Genomic DNA, 24,633 nt, shown 5'->3' with positions numbered 1-24,633 from the left:
CCCGGCGCTTCCCGGCTGCAGACAGGCCCAGACAGGCTTGCCTTTGGTGCTCCTGAGGGCATGCCTGCGGCGTGCCCGCTGCATTCCGACGCGATCCTGCCTGCGTTAAATAGCCCTCCCTCCACTGAGAGCCAGGCACCACCCACGGCACAGCTTGCGTACAAGGAACTAAAAAAATGCAAGACAGCCTCTTTGTGCTCAGTAGGAGCTGCGCGGACGGGTTCCTGCCTGTGTTAAATAGCCCTCCCTTGAAGGTGGTGGCGCTGAAGCGTGGAGAACAGAATACGGTGGGCAACACAAAAAAGACCAGTAACTGAAGTCCAGCTACCCCTTCGGCACAGATAGGCTCCCCTTTCAGATGCTAAATTCTGGAAACTAAAAACAACACTGTATCCCACTTGACTCTACGCCACTCCAGTCCAGTCTATGCCACTCTAGTCTACATTATTCCACTCTAAGCCACTCCACACTACCCACCTCAACACCAGTGGCACAGAGTGAGGTAAAGTGTTATACACTGAAGTCGAGTTGAGTGGTGTAAGGTAGAGTGGAGGAAAGTGTGAGCAATTGGGTTGGTGTGTTGTAGAGTGGCGTGGAGTACAGTGGAGTTGTGTTATTATACAGTGGAGTAAAAAGTCAGAGTGGAGTGGCATGTTGGACAGTGGTCTGGAGTGACATGTTGTAGAGTGTCAGACAGTGTCAGAGTGGAGTGCCATGGAGTGGATTGAAGTGTTGTAGAGTGGCGTGGAGTAGAGTACAGTGTGTTAGATTGGAGTTGAGTGACAGAGTAGCATAGAGTGGAGTAGTGTGTCGGAGTAGTGTGTCAGAGTAGAGTGCAGTAAACTGGAGGGGCATATAGAGTGTTGTAGAGTGCACTAGAGATTTGTATAGTGGCATAGTAGAGTACAGTGTCAAGCTGGAGTAGACTTTCTTTTACAGTGGACTGCTATACAGTAGAGTGTGGTAGAGTGGATATGCATAGAGTGTTGTGTAATAGCGTGTTATGGTGTACACTGTTACATTCTCATGGTCAGGCGTAGAGCAGGGTGCCGTACAGTGGAGTGTGGGTAGAGTGGAGTGACCTATCAGATTAGATTGTGGTGGTGTAAAGTGTAGTTGCGTGTTGTTAACTATCTTACAGCGGAGGGCCGCAGAGCGGAATGGCATGTCATAGAATGGAGTGTCGTGTGGCAGAGTGGAGTAGCGTGTCGTAGAGTGCAGTGGTGTGGAGTGTTGTAGAATGGAGTGTCATACAGCGTAGTGGTATATGGTAAAGGGGTATGGCATATGATAGGGAAGATTTGCATGTCATTAATCGGAGTACAGGGATTGACATACAGTTGAGTGGCATAGAGTGGAATGTCGTACTGTGTTGTGTCATCAAGTCGTGGTGTAGAGTGTGGGGGCGAAGAGTCTTATGGCGTACACTGGAGTGGTGTGTAGTTGAGAGGAGTGTTGTAGATTTAAGTGGCAAGTTGTGGAGTGGCGTGTCGTACATCGGAGTAGTGTATCATACAGTGTACTGGGTATCATACAGTGGACTAGTGTGTCAGAGTGTCATATGATGGGATAGGCTGTCGTACAGAGGTATGTTGTGGAGTGGAGTAGCGTGTTGTACAGTGTGTTAGAGTGGAATGCATACAATGGTGTGGAGTAGCATATAGTGGTGTAGAGTGGCGTGTCGCACAGTGGGATAGTGTAGTACAGTGGAGTATAGTGCAGTAGTGTGTCAGAGTAAAGTGGCATAAAGTGGCGTAGAGGAAGTTGCATAGAATGCTGTAGAGTGGAGTAGAGTGTCAGAGTGGAGTAGAGTGTTGCAGAGTGGCAGAGAGTGGAGTATAGTCTTGCAGAGAGGAGGGCAGAGTGTAGTAGAGTGTGGTACAGCTGTGTAGATAGGAGTGACATGTAGTAGAAAGGAGTGGGTTGTCAGAGGGTGGAGTGGAGTGTCATAAAGTGGAGTATTGTGGGGTGTTTTAGAGTGGAGTGTCAGACTGGAGTGACATGGTGTAAAAGTGGCACACAGTGGAATGGCATAGAGTGGAGTACAGTCTTGTGGAGATGACTAGAGTGTAGTGGCTTGTCGTGCAGTAGAGTGGACTATCATTGAGTGGCATGTCATACAGTGTCTTAGAATGAAGGGGTGTACATTGGAGTGGCATGGAGTGCATTGTGTGGGGTAGAGTGGTGTGTTGTACAGAGGAGTGCCATGTAGCAGAGTGAAGTTGGGTGTCGTAAAGTACAGCGGCGTGTCAGAGTGACGTACAGTGGAGTGGTGAACCAAAATTTATTATCCTCAGTTGGTACAGGTTGGCGAGATGTAATGTGTACCAACTGAGGATAATGAATTTTGGTTCAAGGTGCAAAAAATGCATATTTGAATTGTGGCGTCGAATAATTGGATATTAGCCCACTGGGGCGAGAGGTACTGTTTAGAACTGCAAAATTGTATATTGCTGTTTTGTATTATGGCAACAATCGATTTATATTGACTTTTACCATTCAAAGATGTCTGCCAAAACCAATGAGCTGAATGACTAATATAAGTCCTGTTTCTATGCAAACTATTTTGTATGTAAATAGCACCTAGCACAAACTGATTTTTACCGTGACCAAGCCTTAGTGGGGAAACGCGTCGGTAGGCAGCTACCAGATTCTGTGCCTTAAATAAAAACACTTAAGCATTCAGAAGCAGCCTGCGTGTATTCTTCGAATGGGAGGAAAACTTGGAGCGTAATTTTAAGGGTGTCCGGCACCCTCGCAGGCTCGCCGCAATACTGAAACCAGGAACAGCCGGGTATGGTGGATCGTATCAAATTACAATGTTCCAGGTTTCCCGTGGACTCACTCTGAAAATCAGCATGAAGAAAGGAGAGTGAACTTTCATGCAAAATCAATGCGTAACAGCTAACGGAGTAAGAGATAAATATCTGAACGTTGACATACTAACGTGCAGCAGAAAAGCAGCGATAAGACCCGGAATCCGAATCCAGGTGAGAGCAGCTACGCGTTGAAAAAGCGGAACGCGCTGGTGGTTCCATCGGAAAAGGGGGCACGCCTAGAATCTCGACTTGTCCGCGGTGGCGGAGTGGAGTAGAACAGGAATAATACTTCTCTCCCCCACGTCTGAATGCTAAACGTGCTGGGTTAGCGCGATAACCAAACAAAAGGCTCGTAATGGCGGCTCGCTTAGAAGCGAAGAGAAAAGAAGTATCGGACCGTCTCTTTTTCACGGAGACTGCAGCAGGGACTAAAAATGATGGTCAAACACAAAGAACATTCATTACTGAGTAACGAGGTCCAAGTACGGCAATTGTTTGAGAAGTTGGATAAACTGCATCGCAAAGAAGTAGCGAAATGGTGGGAAGCCGAATCCTTACAGAAATATATAGATGTGGAGCGAGTGCCGAGAAGCCTAAGAATTTACACAATTCCTACATTTGAGAACCCTGACCCGGAGATGCTGGAGGAGTGGTCTGGCAACTCAAAGGAGTGCTCCGCTACTATGATGAGAATCCTCATTAAATATGTGGTGAAAGATAGAGCTAGGCTGTTGGAACAAATTGAAGCAATTCTAACAGAGCTGGCGAAACTAACCACCCATGAAAAAATCCAAGAATATATGACCAAACTAGAAGGACGATTAAACAAACTGGAAGAGGACATTACGGCTAAAAAACAGCGAATGCTTATTAGAGACTTTAAGGATTATCAAACTGGCAGAACACTAACATTTCACAAGAAATATGACTATCTATTTCAGAAGGCAAATGCTAGTAAAACTGAGAGTGCGAAAGCAAATGTAACAATGGAAGGTGAAAGCACTGCCCCCCCCCAAGAGAGTGACGCATCGGATGGAAATCTAACAGATGCACCAGGTGGTGCAGCAAGAACACCAACTCCAGGAATAGGTAGAGGACAGATAAACTTTCTCACACAATTCCAAATGCTAAATAAAGCGAAACAAAATCAGCAAGGAGGGCATGAGGACCAGGATTTTCGCTGGGGCCGAGGACGAAACTTTAAGAGGCAAAGCCGGAGGATTCAGAGGAACCAAAAAGCAAGGAGAAGAAAGAAAAGAAGATTCAAACAAACCCGCGCCCATGCTAACCAGAGCAAGAAGAGGGATGAAATGACTGTGATCAACCTCTCAAAACGTGAGTTAACTAATACCGAGATTGATTATTAGCCCTAGGATTGTCTTTTTGCCCGATACGCAAAATGGACTATGTACAAACTCGCATAGATACATTTTGCTTCATACGCAAATTAAAATTGAAAAAATGGTTCCAATTCCATTCACCTAATAGGGGAATAGAGTCAAGAGGGGATCCTCAAGGGACTCAGAGTATATCGGACATTGAGACCTTACAAACTGTGACTGAATTGTATGAGGCCATTGAACATCATGATGATCCTTTGCTTAATTTAGACAATTTGGAGTTGATAGTTGATAACCCATGCAAAAGTGGCTTCAAGCCAAAATCGACATTTGTACCTATAATCCATTGTGATGCAATAGATGTTTTTGAGAAGAGCGTTACAAGAGATCTAAAAAAGATACGCTATTGCACTAAAGGTTTAGCTAAACAAAATTTAACTTCTCAGCAGGCCAAAGCACTTGATTCCCTTAGGAGTGATGACTCCATAGTGATCCGGCAGTCAGATAAGGGAGGGAATGTTGTTGTTTGGGGAAAAACAGATTACCTAACTGAAGGGCTAAGGCAACTTGATGACAATCAGTGTTATCAGGTAGCAACTAAGAATTAGCAGCTTCATATATCAAATATGATGAGATGCTTCTACATTGGTATGAAATTGGCATATTGGAAAAGGGAGAATACTATGGATTAAGATGTAAATATCCTAAAACACCTATTTTATATCTCCTACCCAAACTGCACAAAAACCCCTTATCACCACCTGGCAGGCCAATTGTGTCCTCTATGGGGTCACAATTGGAAAAGACATCCAAACAAATAGTTTTTTTTTTAGACCTTTTGTAATTCCGCTGCCAGCTTATCTGAGGGACACCATGCACTTCCTGAATATGATTAATGATTTGTCTTGGGAGCCTGATTATTTACTGATCACACTGGATGTGACCAGTTTATATACATCCATCAAACATGACACAGGAATTCAAGCCATGATACACTTTTTGAGAGCCAGATCTATAACAACATTACTCCATACTGAAATGTTGGTTGATATGGCTTACTATTGCCTAACTAATAATTTCTTCTATTTCAACGATAAACTGTACAGACAAACTGAAGGCACGGCGATGGGCACCTGCTTCGCCCCCAGCTACGCTAACTTGTTCATGGGCTGGTGGGAGGAGCAGGTGTCCAGTAGCCAGGGTGACCAGGGAGAGCGGGTCATTTTTTGGACCCACTTTATAGATGACATATTTATGATATGGAAAGGAGACGAAACCAGTGCAAAAAAATATGTTTCTGCTCTTAATGAGAATGATTGGAATATTAGGCTAACATCCCATATAAGTAAGGAACACGTAATATTCCTAGATGTGACAGTAGAAGTACAAAATCACAAACTGTTAACAAAGCTCCACAGAAAAGAAACTGCGGGCAATAGTCTCCTTTTTGCCTCAAGTGCTCACCCCTACAGTTTAATTCAAAGCATTCCATATGGAGAATTGCTACGAGCAAAAAGGAATAGTAGCAGTATGGAGGAATTTGAAGCAGAGAAACTGGTGATGAGTGACCGGTTTAGTGAGAGAGGGTATACAAAAAAGACAATTAGTCAAGCTATTGAAAGAGTTAACAAGATACCAAGAGCTGAATTATTGATACCCAAACAGAGGTCGGTAGAAGAAGAAGAAAACACGGTGCGGTTCATCACCACCTACTCAGGTCAGGCTTATAAGGTTCGCCAAACTCTGGCTAAGAATTGGCCAATCTTAACAAATGTTGTATTTTTGAGTCAACATGTGAAAGATACCCCACATATTACCTTCAGAAAGGGGAAATCATTGAAGGATGAACTAAGTAAAAATGCAATAACATCAAAGACTAAAACAAAAAACTTAGGCTCAGGAGGGTTTGAGTGCTGTATGAAATGTAAAGCTTGTAAAGGTAGCAAAAACTGTACGAAGATCAAGGTACCGAACAGTTCTAGAATGTTCACGATCAGAGGGCCCTTTGATTGTAACACCAAATTTTGTGTTTATTGTCTCATCTGCCCATGTGGAAAATTGTATATCGGCAGTACGAAACACAGGGCAAAGATCGGGATATTGGAACACAAAAGAGCCATTAGGAACAATAATGAACAGTATCCTGTTGCTCGCCATTTTAAGACACATCACGATCAGAATGACAACCTGCTAAAATATGTGGTGTTAGATGCAGTCAATCAATCCGTGAGAGGGGGGGGATAGACTCCACCAATTGAGAACATTAGAATCAAGATACATTATTCATTTTGAAACACTACAGCCAATTGGGATGAATTGTAATGAAGAGCTAGCAGTCCATCTATGATGAAATTGAGATAGAAGAATAGATTTAGTCCGAGAACTTCTTTGAATAGGATCTTTTAACTATGTAAATATAAGTAGTTTTTAAATTTTCACATACACTTAGTGCTATTTATTTCATTTCTTTTGTTTGTTTGTACAGGAACCTGGGATCCAATGAAACATCTTGGGATACTATTGAATTGTAAAATAGTAAAAAGATTGAATGTTGCCCGTGATATGAGTGCCCACTTGGGCTAAAATTGATTAATTGTACATAAGCCCACTGGGGCGAGATGTAATGTGTACCAACTGAGGATAATGAATTTTGGTTCAAGGTGCAAAAAATGCATATTTGAATTGTGGCGTCGAATAATTGGATATTAGCCCACTGGGGCGAGAGGTACTGTTTATAACTGCAAAATTGTATATTGCTGTTTTGAATTATGGCAACAATCGATTTATATTGACTTTTACCATTCAAAGATGTCTGCCAAAACCAATGAGCTGAATGACTAGTATAAGTCCTGTTTCTATGCAAACTATTTTGTATGTAAATAGCACCTAGCACAAGCTGATTTTTACCGTGACCAAGCCTTAGTGGCGAGACGCGTCGGTAGGCAGCTACCAGATTCTGTGCCTTAAATAAAAACACAAGCATTCAGAAGCAGCCTGCGTGTATTCTTCGAATGGGAGGAAAACTTGGAGCGTAATTTTAAGGGTGTCCGGCACCCACGCAGGCTCGCGGCAATACTGAAAACAGGAACAGCCGGGTATGGTGGATCGTATATATTTATTTATATACCCTTTTTGACATAGTTACCCCCACTTTTTGCCTTGTAAATGATGTGATTTCGACTGAAAGTGCACTGGGTTCCTGCTAATCAGTAACCCAGTGCCACAGCTATTTCTCAAAACTGTACATCTATTCCCCCGATTGGTAAAACCTTTAACACTGTTTGTAAGTCCCAGCTTCTGATGTGCTTGTTGACTGGATTCTGCCAGCCTGCCACCCAAGACACTGTTCTGACCTCCTAGGGTGAGAGCCTTGTGCTCTCAGGAGGCCCAGAACAAAAGAATGTCCTGGAAGAGGGTCTAACACCCCCTCCCACATGATGACCTGCTGATCAGCCTCCTTGGGTTGGCGAGCTTCAAATGAGCCACATACTTTGGAATGTGAATCTGGCTCCCCTCATAGGAGAGGAAGCCAAAACCCTCCTGTCCAAAGCCCGCCTGGCACCTGGATAGGCAGGAAAATTCACTAGTCAGGTAGGCAAGCCACCCCCAGGCTAGTACCACCCCTAATTTGGGATAGCTGTGAGGTGGACACGATTTGTCAGAGGTAGCCATCTTTGTGATGGCATACTAAGGAATTCTAGGATAGGGCTATGCCCACTTTCCACAGGACGTGACCATATAGTGGGTGTAGTGACCCCAAGGTTCATTAGCCCGTTAGCTACTACCCTACACTCTCTAATGCCCCTAAATTCAGTATTTAGGGGAGTCCTTGGCACCAGAGAAGCAGATCCTGACGAACTATGAAGGACACGAAGAGCCGCAAAAGCAGAAACGACTGAAGAGAGCACCTGACTTGGCCCCAGGCCTGCTGACCCGTCTGCCATTTTCCATCTACTCTGCGCCAAAGATCACATCTCTGGTGGCAGCAAACTTATAACTAGGGAGAAAAATTCAGACCCTAAACTCCCCAAAGGGATTTACCCTAAATATACAGAAGGTGTTAACATCACAAAATGGTTCACATTATTTGAGAGAGCCTGTAGAGCAAGGAAGGTAAGCCAGACATATTGGGCGTCTCTCCTTTGAGAACTATTGTCTGGTAAATGCAGGGATAGACACCAGATATTGCATGAGGCAGATGCAGAGTTCTATGACCACATAAAGGGTACCCTGAATGAGGGTTTTTGACTCACAACTGAAGCGTATAGGATTAGGTTCAGGTAGACTCTGAAAACCTAGAGTCAGTTCTGGGTAGATTTTGTAGACTTTTCAGTAAAAACGCTAGGCGGCTGTTTGAAAGGTAACAATGTGCATGATTATTATGGGCTTTAAATTTTGTTATAGAAAGAGAATCTGTTGATTAATTGTTATCAAGAGAAATTACATCATTACCTGTTGGACCTAAGTCTCCTTTTTCCTCAAGAGTTGGAGAAGTCAGACCACTGTGTCAAAACAAGGGTGACCCAAACTTCCACTGGAGGGGGGGAACACACAAAAAAAGAGACCAAAAAGCCCCCTTCAAGGGAAAGATGCTAATCAAGCAAAAGATAAATACAAAAAGTCTTCTCAAGGCCCCCAAAAACTTGCACAAGAGGCTGGGCCTCGAAACTCTACACAGTCTAAATGTGGGTACCAGGTAAGAATTCTGATCCCAAAAAGGCTTGGTGTCAGAACTAGAAGGCCCTTGGATACCAAACTGGAGACCCTAGCTGTCCAAACAGAAATAAGGCCTCTAGTGCACCTGCAGTAATGGCACTGATACGTCTCCAGATGGGATCACAGGTGAGCCACGGCCATGTCACTGAGGGAACTCTAGTCTCAGAGGGTGGGTTGGATGTAGCTGTCCTGGCTGTATGGCCAAGTAATCTGGAGAAATACAGACAACAGACAAATATCAATAGGGTTAGAGTTGAAGCACTGTGAGCCCATGTTGCTAGTGTCACCATGATGACTTCGCAACGGGTATCCTCAGACCAATACATGACTGGTGAGACATACAGTCCTCAACGCTGATAATCAGGCTAAGGTGTATCCCATGGCGGTGATAGCCTTAGAATGGGGAGGGGTTACAGGCCACAAGAAAGTGGTGGTATCTTCTGCAATCTCTATACAGTGTCTGCTAAGCAATGATTTAGAGTACTCCGCATGTGCAAAGGTCGAAAGAAATACCCATGCAGCAATGCTAGGTATACCTAAATAGTGTGTGTGAAAACCAGCGCACAGTGCAAAGCCCAGGAAGGAAAAAAGGTGCTGGAGTCTGGAATAATGGCCAAGCCTCCAAGAGTAAAGGCAAGAAGTCTGGGAAACCAGCGTCTGAACACACAAGCTCGGGTCCCCTCTTCTCAGGGAGCAGACCTGTCAGCCCCAGAGGGAACTGAGCACTAGGAGTTTGGACCTAACAGCCCTGAGCTCTTGGGCCCAGGGGGCCTTCCAGGAAATATCTGTGCCAGGGGCAGATGCCCTGTCCTACTCATGAAAGACTGAGACAGCAAGCTGCTGATAAGTAAAAGGGAGATGTCAGTGGCTCCCACTGGACTTATTGGGAGGAGGGATCTCTTTACACTGAGGCCAGAGACCCCAAACCTGGGTCCACTAGGAGCTTAGAGACTTTCTCCTCACATTGGCCCATGACATCACCCTAGCTGGGCATCTTGGCCAAACTAAAGCGTGGAGTAGGTTGGTGAACCATTTGTACTGGCCTTGTATTGACTCTACTCAGTATATCAGATTATTGATAATGGGCCAGCTTCTTACTGTATGTATGTGTGTGTGTGTGTGTGTGGGGTGGGGGGGGGGGGGGGTGTGTGTGTGTGTGTGTGTGTGTGTGTGTGTGTGTGTGTGTGTGTGTGTGTGTGTGTGTGTGTGTGTGTGTATATATATATATATATATATATATATATATATATATATATATATATAATATTTTTATTTAGCTCTGAGACAATCTTTTTAAATGTTTGCAGATTGCACGACCAATGGAAAGTGTCAACATCGCAAAGTTCATTGAATCTTACTTAAATATAGGCTGTACACTGTTGATTAACCACAATGTTTTCTATTTTCATTGATAATAGCGACTTTCTAATCCCGTCATCCTCCTCGACGGTTGTTGCTCTTGCTATCTGCTAATTGTTCTTTTCATGCTCTCTCTTTCTATGCCCTTTTCACATCAGAAGGAGCTAATAAATCAACAAATGCCAAGGGTTGCGTTTGGTTACCATAGATTCTCGCTCTCTTTTTGGTATAATTTGCTTAATTTGAAAAGGTTAAATCAAACATTTGAAATCTAACAGCAGTAGCAGCCAAGATAAATTCGCCATGCTCTTTATAAATGCCCTAATTTATATATTTGTATATATATATATATATATATATTACCTACTGGCGGTCGCCAGTAGGTATATATAGTTAGGATTTTTTCCCTATGGGATTTTTGAAAATTCTATGTCTAATAACTTTGGCGTTTGTGGACGGAATTGGCTGAAATTTTCAGGAAAATGGAACATTTTGTTTCTGAGCAGCCCCTGAAAATTTTGGGGGGGTTCGTCCAGGGGGGGCCGAGAAAAAAGGGGGGTCCCAAAACGTGTTTTTAACATTGAGTTTTCCATAGGGCGGTTAGCCTCACTTTTAGCCCGAACGGCTGAATGGATTTGCACGAAACTTGGCAAAATTGTAGGGACTGGTAGCCCGATGTGCCTTTTGTAGGTCTCAATATATGTGCTCCAGTGGATTTTGAGAAATTAACGTTTAAAAAAAGATATATATCTGTAAGCGCGCTCTGGGCAGCGCTCCGGTCCGCGGACCTTAAGCGTACCGGAACTTCGCGTAGCTAAGCTGATTGGCTCTCCGGTGTCTGTCAACATTCTAAACAGTCCGGAGCGGCCGCCATCTTGTCTCTCGGTAGGATTGAGAGACAAGAGGAGGCCAAAACAAAGGGGGAAATAACCATAAGGGGGCATACTAGCTCCTCCCTGACCCCCTAGGTTTGATGTGGAGGCTTTAAAGGGGCCCCGCTAAGCAAAAAAAAAAATTTATTTTTTTATTTTTTTTCGTGGTTAGCGCCCGGTACGCGAACCGGGAAGCGTTCTGGGGAGCGTATCACAATGAAAAATGAATGATAGACTTTTCAAATGCTGTATGTTAATTGATTGTTGGTTTTGTTGATTATTTATTTTTATTTTTTTTAAGTTTTTTTTATTGTGTTTCATAATTTATTAAACTTTCTAACATTTCATTGTCAGAAATTTCATAATCATGGAATATAGATTGTAGTCTCTGAGGTTGTAAAATGTCCTCATTTGCAAGGAGGTTATCTACTGCTTGTACACATTGCAGTAGTTCTTGGTCCCAAGATTCATCCATAAATTCAATCTCATTTGGATCAATGATTTCTGTGTTGGACTCTGGAAGGACAATTTCAAATGAAATGTTTTGTTCACTTTCCATTTTTCCTGAAATTTGCATAAAAAAAATATATATTAGTAGAGGTAGGGCACTGTTGGGATTAATTTTAGATAGGCAGTTTTTAACAGAGAATTTATCTTTGGGCAGTGTATAGTATCAGAGTGGAAGTAGGAATATAAAAAAGTGTATCTAAATTTATAAGTACTACAGAGGGATAGTATATAACTAACAGAAAAAGTTTGCCATATTAACTTAAAGTGCTCAATATACTTCAGTTTTAAAAATAACAACTTACCTTTAAAAAGAAGTTGAAGTTATTAATGAAAATTCTAATAGAAATGTACACCAGGAAGTAGTAGTCAAAATGGCTGTGTTTCCTTCTCTTCCTTTATATATATTCGGGTACATAACCAATCAAATGTCAGGTAAAAAAAGTAGAAAATGAAAGTAACATTTTAATTGGTTGTCAATTCCAACACTTCAGATGTGTTTTGTGAAGTAATTTACCTCACGGTATTTAGTGAGTTCTATAGGCTAAATGGCTAAATGGAATTCCAATCAAATTTGTGAAAATGGTAGGGATTGGTATGTAGTATGAGCTAATCTATATTTGGTGAAATTGTCTCAAGTGGCTTTTGTGTGAACTACTTTCCCACCTTTTTTGATGGTGCGCTTCCCAGGAAGCGACCCGGTACGCGAACCGGTGAGCGCCCTGGTACGCGAACCTTAAGCGTAACGGAGTCCACCATTTTGTGTTTCGGTCGAATTATGATACAAGATGGAGGGCAAATAATGTTCAGAATAGGTAGAAGGGGGCATGGTAGACTTATCTTGACCCCCTAGGTTTTGTGAGGGTGGCTGAGGAGGCCCATATGTGCGAAAAAAAAACATTTTTTTTTTAAATTTCGCGAGGTTAGCTCCCGGTACGCGTACCGGGTAGCGCCCCAGGGAGCGTACTTTGTTGAAAATTAGTAAAAAAAGTTAGAGTAAAATAATAATTGTGAGTGATTAGATGTAGGGTAGCTCTGAGAAGAGCTTTTGGGTTTATGGTACATTTTGGTACTTATAAGTAGGTACCAATGCACATTTTTAAATTCAGAGTGAAAACTCTGTTGCCCTCATCTGAGAAGTGAACTCCATCTCCTCTGTAGATATCTTGCATGTAGTAACGCAAGTTATTGTTGTACAGGGAGCCCATTCCATGGTCTCTCATGTAAGCTGAAACAGATTTGTTTACATGCTTCCTCGACTTCTCAATTTGTGGACAAAATTGGTTTGACCACCTCCATTTCTGTCTTTGGCATATATTTGAATATACCAAGGCAGTCTGAGGAAAAAGTGCCATTAATTGCTCAAAGGTGTCCTTTAAAAGCATTTCCAGACCTACACCAGTCAAAGTGCCCAAGTCATTACCTCCACAGTGCACAATTAACAGGTCAGGTTTGGGCAAATGCATAAAGGTTTTCACCAATGGTATCAATTGGTGACATTTTAATCCTCTGTGGCCAAACCACTTAATTTCCACATCTTGTAAATTGAGGTTAGGTAAATTCCTGCTTTCAACGTACCTTTGAGCCCAGTGAATATAACTATGACCAACAATCCAGACAGAAAACATGGCGAGAGAAGGTTCTCCTGCAGTCAGATGAAGTGTGGCAATGAAATGGCAGTTGAAAAAATGTGAGTTTGAAATGAAAAAAACTGTGGAGTTTCTGTGTTCATGAAGTAGTAACAGTGATTGGTGGATTTTGATTGATGAAAACAGAAAGTTAGGGTGTAGAGATGTGTTCTTTGAAAGATGTATTTTGAGTGGTCAATAAAAAATCATTAAATGAAAGAAAGCACTGGATATGCAGGTGCACTGAGAGTTCAGAGTTCAATTGCAACATTGTTGTGTGAATTTGCAAACACCAGAGTTTCTCCAAGAGGTGGTTGCTATGGAAAATAGGCAGAAAGGGCAGAGGGGGAAGGGTTTTCATTTGAAAAAAAGTGAGGGAAGAGTTTTGATTGGGTGACATGAGAAATATGTGTGAAGAATTACACCATTTCTGTGCTTTTGATAGCTGCAGACTCTGGAGTGCATACCTTTTGCTCTGCTGAAGACAAATTGGTGTGTTTCTGAGACTGTTTTCAAACTCAAAGTATTTGCTAAGGTGAGAAAATATTTCTTTACTTTAGATAGAGAATAGTGTGCTTTAAGGAGAAAATTATGATTTATGTGGCGCAAATTGCTTGTAAATATGCTCTCACATGTGCATGGAAAATTTAGATTTTGAATGTTTGTGTTAAATAGCTATGTTAAAAGTGACCAAACCATGCTGGGAAGGCAATCAAAAAACGCTTTCATGTGTTTTAATGACATTTTAAGTCATTTTCTGATGTGCAGTGTTTAGAAATTATGATTTTAAAATCGTTTTTGGGGAAAAGGAATTGTTTATAAAATCATGACAAGGACATAATGGTGTATGGTTCTTTATAAGGCAATTGACTGTTCCTGATGTTATTTTTCTCATTTTAGTGTAAGACCTTTCTCTGTGGCGCAAATTGCTTGTAAATATGCTCTTACATGTGCATGAAAATTTTAATTATCAATGTTTGTGTTACATAGCCATGATAAAAATGAATCAACAATGCAGGAAAACCAATCAAAAAATGCTTTAATGTGTTTCAATGACATTTTAAGTCATTTTCTCATGTGCAGTTTTTTGAAATTATGATTTGAAAATCGTTTTTGGGAAAAAGGAATTGTTTTTAAATGCATGAGAAGGACAAAATGGTGTATGGTTTTTTATAAGGCAATTGACTGTCCCTGATGTTATTTTTGCCATTTTAATGTCAGACCTTTCTTTGTGGCGCAAATTGCTTGTAAATATGCTCCCACCTGTACATGGAAAATTTTGATTTTGAATGTTTATGTTACATAGCCATGTTAAAAGTGACCCTACCATGCAGGAAAGCCAATCAAAAAACGCTTTTATGTGTCTTAAGGACAATTTAAGTAAGGTTATGGATACATTTATGATGACTGGTGCAATGAAGTAGAAATCACTTACTTCATTGGTAGGCATTTACAATAAAATTTTCTCCTCTGTTTTGTTCATCAAGCGTAACTTTAATCTGCAATCCTGAGTAGGCCTCACCTTAAACAAACCTCTGGATAGGCCACATATTATTGTCATCCTGATTTAATCATTTATAATGCTAGGGATAGATTTATGATAGGTGTATACCTCTTTTGTGCCACTTAGAAAACATTCTCCATGGGGAAATGACTTAAAATGTCATTAAGACACATGAATGTTTTTTTTTTTTAAACGTTTGCAAATTTTTTGGGTCACTTTCAACATGGCTATGTGTCTGCAACAGTCAAAATCTAAATTTGCAATGTACAGGTGGGAGCATATTTACAAGGAATGTGCTTCATGGGGAAACGTTTGCAATTTTTTTGGGTCACTTTCAACATGGCTATGTGTCTGAAACAGTGAAAATCTAAATTTGCAATGCACAGGTGGGAGCATATTTACAAGGAATGTGCTTCATGGGGAAAGGTCTTATAATGTAATATGGGAAAAATGACATTAGAGATACTGAAATGCTTTATAGAGAAGCATACACCATTATGTAATTGTCATAATTTTGCAAACCATTACTTTTCCCCAAAAACGATTTTCAAATTATATTTTGAAAACACTGCACATGTGGAAATTACTTAAAATGTCATGTACATATGGTGGTTCATCTGTAACAAGATAAGAAGCTTAGGGATACATTTATGATGACTGGTGCAATAAAGTGGACATTACTTATTTCATTGGTAGGCCTTTACATGTATTATCTCCTCTGTATTCTTCATCAAGCGTAACTTTGATCTGCAACCCTGAGTAGGCCTCACCTTAAACAAACCTCTGCATAGGCCACACCTTATCGTCATCCTGAATTAATCATTTAAAATGCTAGGGACAGATTTATGATAGGTGTATGCATCTTTTGCGCCACTGTGCGTCACTTTTGTGACGCAGTGGCGGTGCAAAAGATTTGCTATGAGGCGAGAAAATTACAAATTGATGCATTTAGGCAGATGTGTCATGGTGTAAAAAAAACGTGCCACATGAAACCGATGCAGCAGTGGATGTGCCAGTCATTTTGCGCCGCTGTTCCGCCACCCATGGTGTGCTGCATTTACAATGCGGCGCAGCATGGGGCAAAAATGGCACAGATGCGTGACGTATCTGTGCTGTAAAGGTGGCGCATTGCTGGAGTTGTATCGTAAGTGCGATGCAGCTCCAGCAAGGCTCAGGGGTGCCCCATCTATACAATGCTGCGTCAAGACCTATGCAAGCTTCAAGCAGGCGCAGGGTTTTGAAGCAGCTTTCTCCTATCTGATTGTAAATGCGGCACACCATGGGTGGTAAAACAGTGGTGCACATTAACTGGTGCATGCCTGGGGATGTGCCATTTAATATAAATCTGCACTTTAACATTTGAGTATGTGCAGGGGACACAGAGTCGTTGAGGCTTATCCAAGGTTAAGAACAGATGAGTCCTGTTCAGTGAAAAATTAGACATAGGCTTCACCTGCTCAGCATCGCTGGACATGGTTAAATAATAGCTGCAAAATGTTACTCTTGTTAAATAATTTTACTATTATAATCTGTGAGATTTGTCTCTTACTCTGCAACATCTCATTGTTGTTATCTTTCTTTAAAGATAAAGACAACCTCAACATGAGCGACAATCTGCAATCAGTTGATTTTGACCTCATCATTGAACTTGTAATTGAAACATCAGTGGATGTTGATCCATTGGATGATTTAAATCCTGAGGATGAAGAAGAGCGTGATGAGGATGCAGATTTGTCTGAATTATATGATATCGGATGGGAAGCTGACTTGCTTCAGCCTTTGGAATTATAAACATTTATTTTTAAAATTTATAATCAATAAAAAGTAAAAAGGTAAACCGTTTAATTTAAAAATAAAAACACCTTCAAAAACAGGTTATGTGTAGTGTTTTCAATAAAATATTAAAATATGCTCATAAAATTAGATCAGATTCACATATAAAATAGCATAGGTAACATAAATATAAATGTCATTTCTTTTCTGGTATTTCTGTATTGTAAAAATGGCAATGACTAAAAAATCTTCAAAATAAAATGTCAAGTAGTGTGTTATGTTTTTGATCACTATTACTGATTTACTGTTTGATAATAATGTTTAATAACATTTTTTATTATCTTTTTCCTCAGATTCAACTGCAGATCATTTCAAGATGCCTACAAAAATAAGAGAGATAAAGGCTGCAAAACGTCAAAGACAGCAGGAAAAAAAAATAACGCAGCAGTCCTCTAACAAAAAGATTTCTCAAGCCATGAAGAAAGCACCGGGTAAGAGCTCTAAATATTTCATAAGAAATATTTGTAATAAAAAAAATATTAGTACAGAAAATGTTTCAATCCATAATATGACAAGTAAATCAAATGGAAAGAAAAGGACAAATGAAAATGTTACTGCTAGAGCAAGAGATAAATCTGTGCATGATAGTAGAAGGAAACAACAGTTTTGGGAGATTCGTAAACGAATGTTCCGCAACAGGATAATTGGCAATTTGTTAAAAAATATTAAGAAAGGTCAACAGAAATTAGTTTTTTATAGGAGAAAAAAAAAAGTTGAGAAAGTTATTGATCAGGCTTTTGAAATTAAACGTAAGTTATTTATTTTGATAATCAATAGAATTAGGAAGCTAAACAAGGAAATTTTTGATTTCAAAAGAAATAGTAGATGGAAGAGAATAGTTAATCGTAGTAATTTTTGTGAAGTTTTTTCTGGAGAATGGATACATAGTTCAAGCTGTGAGGCATTTTTTAATGAAGAGAGTTATTTCCAGGATAATGATTTGGTGCATGCAGTTGACATCAGTGGTCGTGCTTATGAAATGAAAGATGGTTGTCCAGTTGAAAAAGAAAAACTTGTGACAACAGAGGCAGAAGAGTTGTTAGGTAATGAGGTTTTAGGAAGACGTGCTAAGGGTCCTGTGTACACCTGGAAGTGTAGTAGTATTTGCAGTGTGCGACAGGATTCCATCAATTTGCTTTGTGATTTTGTACGGACATTTAACAAGAAAAGTTTAAAGCAGAAAATAAGGTTGTTGCAAGAATTAGATCCTTGCAGAGTGAGAGAAGTGACAGGTTTGCATGGTCATTCACTGGCTTGTCTTTCCAGGAGAGTATGCCAGAGTGTTTTTCATCATTTCAGGATGCTAGCAGTGCATCATAACAAAGTGAGGAAGTTAGTTAGAATGTTGTATTATGCTAAGAGTCCAGCAATTATGCTGAAACAATTATGCGCTGCTCTTTTGCATGGTTCTGAAATAGATGTGAGGAATATATGTGAAGAAATTGAGTTTTGTTACTTTGGAAGTAAAGAGGAGAATGTTGAAATTGAGCAAGAAATAGAGGGTCATTTGGAAGATACTGTACATGTTTCCAGTACAGATAATTTCCAGAGGGAAATTGCGACGTTTGACATGAAATCAAGTGAGAGGCCTAATTTCACTTGTGTGTGTTGTCGACGCACTTATTATAAGAATCAGACTAAGTTAGTGGATTTATATGCAAAAAGTGAAAGGGAAAATAATAGTGAATGGAAGGATTTTGCAACATACTTGATGGTAGAAAATTGTTTTGATTTGGGATTGGATCAACGTGTGTGTACTTATTGTTCTAACAAATTACAACAAAACCAGATGCCTGCTAGAGCAGTTCATAATAATCTGGAATTGGTTGAGATTCCTTCTGAATTGAAGGATTTAAATACTTATGAATCTATTTTGATTCAAAGTATCCATCCCTTTCAGGCTATTGTAAGAATGGAGCCAAAGACAGGGAAATTGCCTCCATCAGATTTACAGAGAGGATTAAAGGGAAGAGTTGTTTATTTGCCTCTAGATTTGAAGAAAAACATTAACACAATTGGAGTAGAAAAAGTGGAAGAGGAACCTCTGGTTATCTTAGTTAATGGGGTTCCGACAAAGAATAAGAAAATATGGCAAGATTTAGTAGATGCTGTCTTCCTCTCTTCCTAGGGTGCAACAGGGAAGGGTATCCCTTGTCGGAACTAGGGATGCCTCACACAACAGGCTGGTTTAACGGCTGTTGTCATGTCACCAGCTAGTCGTATCGTGTCATCATCGGCTCCCTGCTCCAACGTCAAGCCGGCGCTGCAATGCCTGACGGGTAGCACGGGGTGCTACACTCTTGTGGAGATCTTTTGTTCCTTGCCGGTGGATGTAAGGGTGTGAGGGCCCTAGTGAGTGAAGTTGTGAGCGTGGGTGAGGTGAGTTAAAAAAGGTTGGTGTGGTCTACTGCTTTGTCTTTAATCGTGTAGTTCACCACCTTAATAAAAAGTGAGGGGCAATGGGACTGCAGTAGTTACGAGAAGTCAGTCCCGTTCAACCCTCAATCGTGAATAGGTCGACATGTTTCATGCCCTATTGGCAATTCTTCAGGACCAAAACAGTGCTCATAAACTTAGTGAGATGCCCCGTATCAGGCTGAGGCATCTAAAGGATACAACCTGTGTGGTTGCCGGATCCGGCCAGAGAGGGGTTCCTGCATCAAGAGGATGCCCTGTGGGGAGAGAAGAAGACTTCAACTTTTGATTCAGTTCCCCACGTTGCCCATTCAGGGGGATGCTACTAGATTACGGTGAAGTAATATATGGTAATAGGGAGAGGAGAGGGGGAAGACACAGGTTGGATACTACGCATAAAAGGGTTAGTGGGGTTCACTTAAAAACAAACAAAGCTGGGTAAGGACTGCCAGCAGACATTAGGTGTCTTAACGTACACGTAGTGTTTAAAAATGAGGAAGGATCTAACGCTAGCCAGCGTTATTGCTGCAACTAGGGTGAAAGCACAACGTACAGAGTATGGCAACGACTTACCCTTTATGGCGGTCGTCAGTGCCCCAAAGCTGCTCCCGTGGGGTCTGCGGAAATGGGGTAGTTATCTGGAGGGTATAAGGACATGACGTCAGGGGTGAATAGCCCCAGCGGGGGGGTGTTTTTGGGTGGGTAAGTGTGCATGTCCCGTCTCGTAGGACAGAAAAAGGGGGGGAGGAGTCAGCGGCCTAGGTTAGGTCCGCGGAGGTCCCACCGGGTCCCAGTGGGTCCAGGACGATCACACCACCCTGGGGGGTCGCCGCAGCCAGGAGGGGCACCTGAGGCAAAGAGCGGCGGTGATCCGCTGCTCTCAAAGGGCGATGGATGGTGGGATGGTCGCCCCTGGCCACCAGCCGCGTCATCCCTCACGAGGAGCACTCACGGTAGTGCAAGTCAGCTCTCATCCCAGCGGTCGGAAAGCCCGCACGCTCAAGAACCCGGTGCCCCAACTCTGTAGACGGCCTCGGAGGGGGCCGATGCCAGTGGTCCCTAGGGGGTGGAGGGAACACGCCGGGGGCCCAACCAGGGCGTCAGGGCTCCTAGCGGTGCAGGCGCCCGTTTCGCAACCAACAAACGACCCGTGCCCAACACCTTACCTCAGCAGAGCGGGCGGGTGACATCTGCACCTAGACCCACGTCCCAGCGCGGAGAGTCGCCAAAAAAGCAGCCGTGGCTGGTTGCTCAAGGCGCTCGCTGTTAAGAGTTCTGGTGAATGCCGGGGGCGTGTCAGGTCAGCTGCCCAGTGTCCGCGGCGCCCCGACAATACGTCAGAGCGTCTAGGTGTCGGTGCCCGCCGCCATCTTGGAGAGGGGAGAGTTGAGAGAACGGAAGGCAGTGCAGTCGGCAACATGACTGTCTCCTATGAGCCGAGGCAACCATTATGCAATGTTACAGGTACTGAAGTTATATCATGGCTCTGAGGAGTTTGACCAGCCAGGGTCGTGAGAGAATGGAGAAAATCAAGGTGCAGTCATGTGTGCTGGGTGGCTGGAAGAGCTGAGTGGCGCCCCGTCAGCAGTTGGAACGGGGAGTCCTAGTGGTATTAGGGGGTCATTGACCAGAGAAGCAATAGTGCAAGCCTACAAATGATCACCAAGTCATCAAGATGATGTATACCCGGGAGGTAGATGCCTAGGTGGATCCCGCTGGGGGTGTGAGTGGGCAAATGTGGGATTAGGGAATTAGCTGTACAACCCAAGTGTGGTATTGCATAGGTCATAGCAGCAGGCTGGAAGGTTGACAAGCACGCATGTACACAGCTGGAGAGCAAGAGTCTATCTAGCTAGAGTGTTCCACGGGACGGAGTCATTCAAGCCCTCAGTATCTAAGTGTAGACGGTGCACCCATCTTTGTTCCATCCTAAAGAGAGCCTGTTGGTTTAATGAAGGATGCCATTCTAGCACGACCCATTGGATGCCCTCAGCTGCATGCTCCTTTTCATGGCAATGTGCATATAGGCGAGTTTGTGTCTTTTTGCAGCGAATGTTGCTGTTATGTTCCATAACTCGTATTTTTACTGGGCGGGTCGTCATCCCAATGTACTTAAGTCCGCAAGGACAGGTCAGCATGTAAATACAGTTACTGCTGTTGCAATTGGTGTGTCGGTTCAGGCACCAAGTGAACGTATCAGAGAGTCGGACTGATTTAGTTGGTGTTGTTTGTGGACACACCACACAGTTGCCACATCGATAATGGAATGGCATCCTTCATTAAACCAACAGGCTCTCTTTAGGATGGAACAAAGATGGGTGCACCGTCTACACTTAGATATACCTGTAACATTGCATAATGGTTGCCTCGGCTCATAGGAGACAGTCATGTTGCCGACTGCACTGCCTTCCGTTCTCTCAACTCTCCCCTCTCCAAGATGGCGGCGGGCACCGACACCTAGACGCTCTGACGTATTGTCGGGGCGCCGCGGACACTGGGCAGCTGACCTGACACGCCCCCGGCATTCACCAGAACTCTTAACAGCGAGCGCCTTGAGCAACCAGCCACGGCTGCTTTTTTGGCGACTCTCCGCGCTGGGACGTGGGTCTAGGTGCAGATGTCACCCGCCCGCTCTGCTGAGGTAAGGTGTTGGGCACGGGTCGTTTGTTGGTTGCGAAACGGGCGCCTGCACCGCTAGGAGCCCTGACGCCCTGGTTGGGCCCCCGGCGTGTTCCCTCCACCCCCTAGGGACCACTGGCATCGGCCCCCTCCGAGGCCGTCTACAGAGTTGGGGCACCGGGTTCTTGAGCGTGCGGGCTTTCCGACCGCTGGGATGAGAGCTGACTTGCACTACCGTGAGTGCTCCTCGTGAGGGATGACGCGGCTGGTGGCCAGGGGCGACCATCCCACCATCCATCGCCCTTTGAGAGCAGCGGATCACCGCCGCTCTTTGCCTCAGGTGCCCCTCCTGGCTGCGGCGACCCCCCAGGGTGGTGTGATCGTCCTGGACCCACTGGGACCCGGTGGGACCTCCGCGGACCTAACCTAGGCCGCTGACTCCTCCCCCCCTTTTTCTGTCCTACGAGACGGGACATGCACACTTACCCACCCAAAAACACCCCCCCGCTGGGGCTATTCACCCCTGACGTCATGTCCTTATACCCTCCAGATAACTACCCCATTTCCGCAGACCCCACGGGAGCAGCTTTGGGGCACTGACGACCGCCATAAAGGGTAAGTCGTTGCCATACTCTGTACGTTGTGCTTTCACCCTAGTTGCAGCAATAACGCTGGCTAGCGTTAGATCCTTCCTCATTTTTAAACACTACGTGTACGTTAAGACACCTAATGTCTGCTGGCAGTCCTTACCCAGCTTTGTTTGTTTTTAAGTGAACCCCACTAACCCTTTTATGCGTAGTATCCAACCTGTGTCTTCCCCCTCTCCTCTCCCTATTACCATATATTACTTCACCGTAATCTAGTAGCATCCCCCTGAATGGGCAACGTGGGGAACTGAATCAAAAGTTGAAGTCTTCTTCTCTCCCCACAGGGCATCCTCTTGATGCAGGAACCCCTCTCTGGCCGGATCCGGCAACCACACAGGTTGTATCCTTTAGATGCCTCAGCCTGATACGGGGCATCTCACTAAGTTTATGAGCACTGTTTTGGTCCTGAAGAATTGCCAATAGGGCATGAAACATGTCGACCTATTCACGATTGAGGGTTGAACGGGACTGACTTCTCGTAACTACTGCAGTCCCATTGCCCCTCACTTTTTATTAAGGTGGTGAACTACACGATTAAAGACAAAGCAGTAGACCACACCAACCTTTTTTAACTCACCTCACCCACGCTCACAACTTCACTCACTAGGGCCCTCACACCCTTACATCCACCGGCAAGGAACAAAAGATCTCCACAAGAGTGTAGCACCCCGTGCTACCCGTCAGGCATTGCAGCGCCGGCTTGACGTTGGAGCAGGGAGCCGATGATGACACGATACGACTAGCTGGTGACATGACAACAGCCGTTAAACCAGCCTGTTGTGTGAGGCATCCCTAGTTCCGACAAGGGATACCCTTCCCTGTTGCACCCTAGGAAGAGAGGAAGACAACACCCTGCACTACGCAACCACCATTCCCAGGGGAACTGTGTGCAACTATTTGTTATATAGATTGTTGGGACCGCACACTGGACCCCTATAAATATTGTCCCCCCGATGTCCCTCCTTGTTGTTGACCACAAGATTTAGTAGATGTTAGGAAAGTTAAAAAGGCAACATTGTATTTGAAAAAAAATAATAAATACTATAAGAATGTATATGTTGCAGAAGAGGAAGTAAGTGAGGAAGAGGATAGCGATTTGTGTGCTGGTCAAATTGAGAAAGTAGAACCCTCTACTAGTGAGGAAATATATGAACATTATAGTGTTCATCCTTTGCATTCAAAGGAAGTCATGGGGAATGCTATTGAGTTGTTTCAAATGAAACAAGCCAAAGGGAGTCCCATTAGTGTTTGGGAGGAAAGTTTGGAAGCTCGGTGTTTCCCACAGCTTTTTCCAACAGGTCAGGGAGGAAGATATGATGAGCGACCTCATCAAATTCCTGCTTCTGAATACCGGACTTTGCGATTGTATGCAGGAGATGCTAGGTTTCGACAATGCATTCCTTATTTGTTTCATCTCCTGTTTGAAAGCGATCTGTCTGGACTGTCATATGCAGTGAACCACATCTTGAAAAGTGGTATACACATGCAAAACATCTCGGCAAGTGATTTTATGGATAAAGTGAATGTCCAAGATAGTATTTTGGAATCTCACCTGATTAATCTCATGGCGTGTCAGCGTGGTACTAATGAGTACTGGTACCGTCGTCATGGTGATTTAAAATGTATGCTGAGGAACTTAGGTACTCCCACATGGTTCCTCACTCTGAGTTGTGCCGAGTATGGCTGGGAAGACTTACTTCAATTTCTACGAGAGGCAAATGCTAACGTAGAAAACATCGAATTCAAGACACCCGGAGAACTGTGCTCTTTGGATCCAGTCAATGTATGTAGGTACTTCAATCATAGATTTGAAGCTATGATGTCTTTCATCATGAATAAGAAGAATCCACCTCTTGGAGAGGTGTTGGATTTCTTCTGGAGAAAGGAGTACCAAGCAAGAGGAGCTCCTCATATACATATGTTGCTGTGGATCAAGGATGCACCTAAATTTGGAACGGATCCAGAAGACTCAGTGATGAGTTTCATCCAACAGTATTCTACGTGTGCTGTTCCAAACGCAAAGGAGAAGAAAAGCCTAAGAGAAAAAGTTCTGCGTTTCCAAAGCCATCGATGTGGAAAGTACTGCCGTCGTAAATTCCGAAACAAAGACAAGTTCTACACCAAATGTCGTTTCGGCTTCCCACGACCGGTGATTTCTAAAGGAAGAGTAAACAGTTTGATGTCTTCGCTGCGACATAATGTGATGAAGAAATCACCTAAAAACACTTACAATTTGAAGAGGAACGAAGAGTCCAAGTATATCAACGACTACAACCCGGTGATTTTGTCCATGTGGAATGCTAACATGGATATACAGTTTGTGGCTGATAACTGTATGGCTGTGGCTCGGTATGTGACGTCGTATATCACCAAA

At 43.2% G+C, this 24,633-nt stretch overlaps 1 protein-coding gene across 1 annotated transcript in view; it reads right to left on the bottom strand.

The window, feature by feature from the left end:
* The window catches only part of POLR2D (RNA polymerase II subunit D), a 616,144-nt gene that overhangs the window by 237,827 nt on the left and 353,684 nt on the right, over positions 1-24,633 (bottom strand). The window lies entirely within an intron of this gene.

The sequence above is a fragment of the Lissotriton helveticus genome, chromosome 11 (genome assembly GCF_964261635.1).
Source record: "Lissotriton helveticus chromosome 11, aLisHel1.1, whole genome shotgun sequence".
NCBI lineage: Eukaryota > Metazoa > Chordata > Amphibia > Caudata > Salamandridae > Lissotriton > Lissotriton helveticus.
This window is presented reverse-complemented; position numbering and strand designations above follow the sequence as displayed.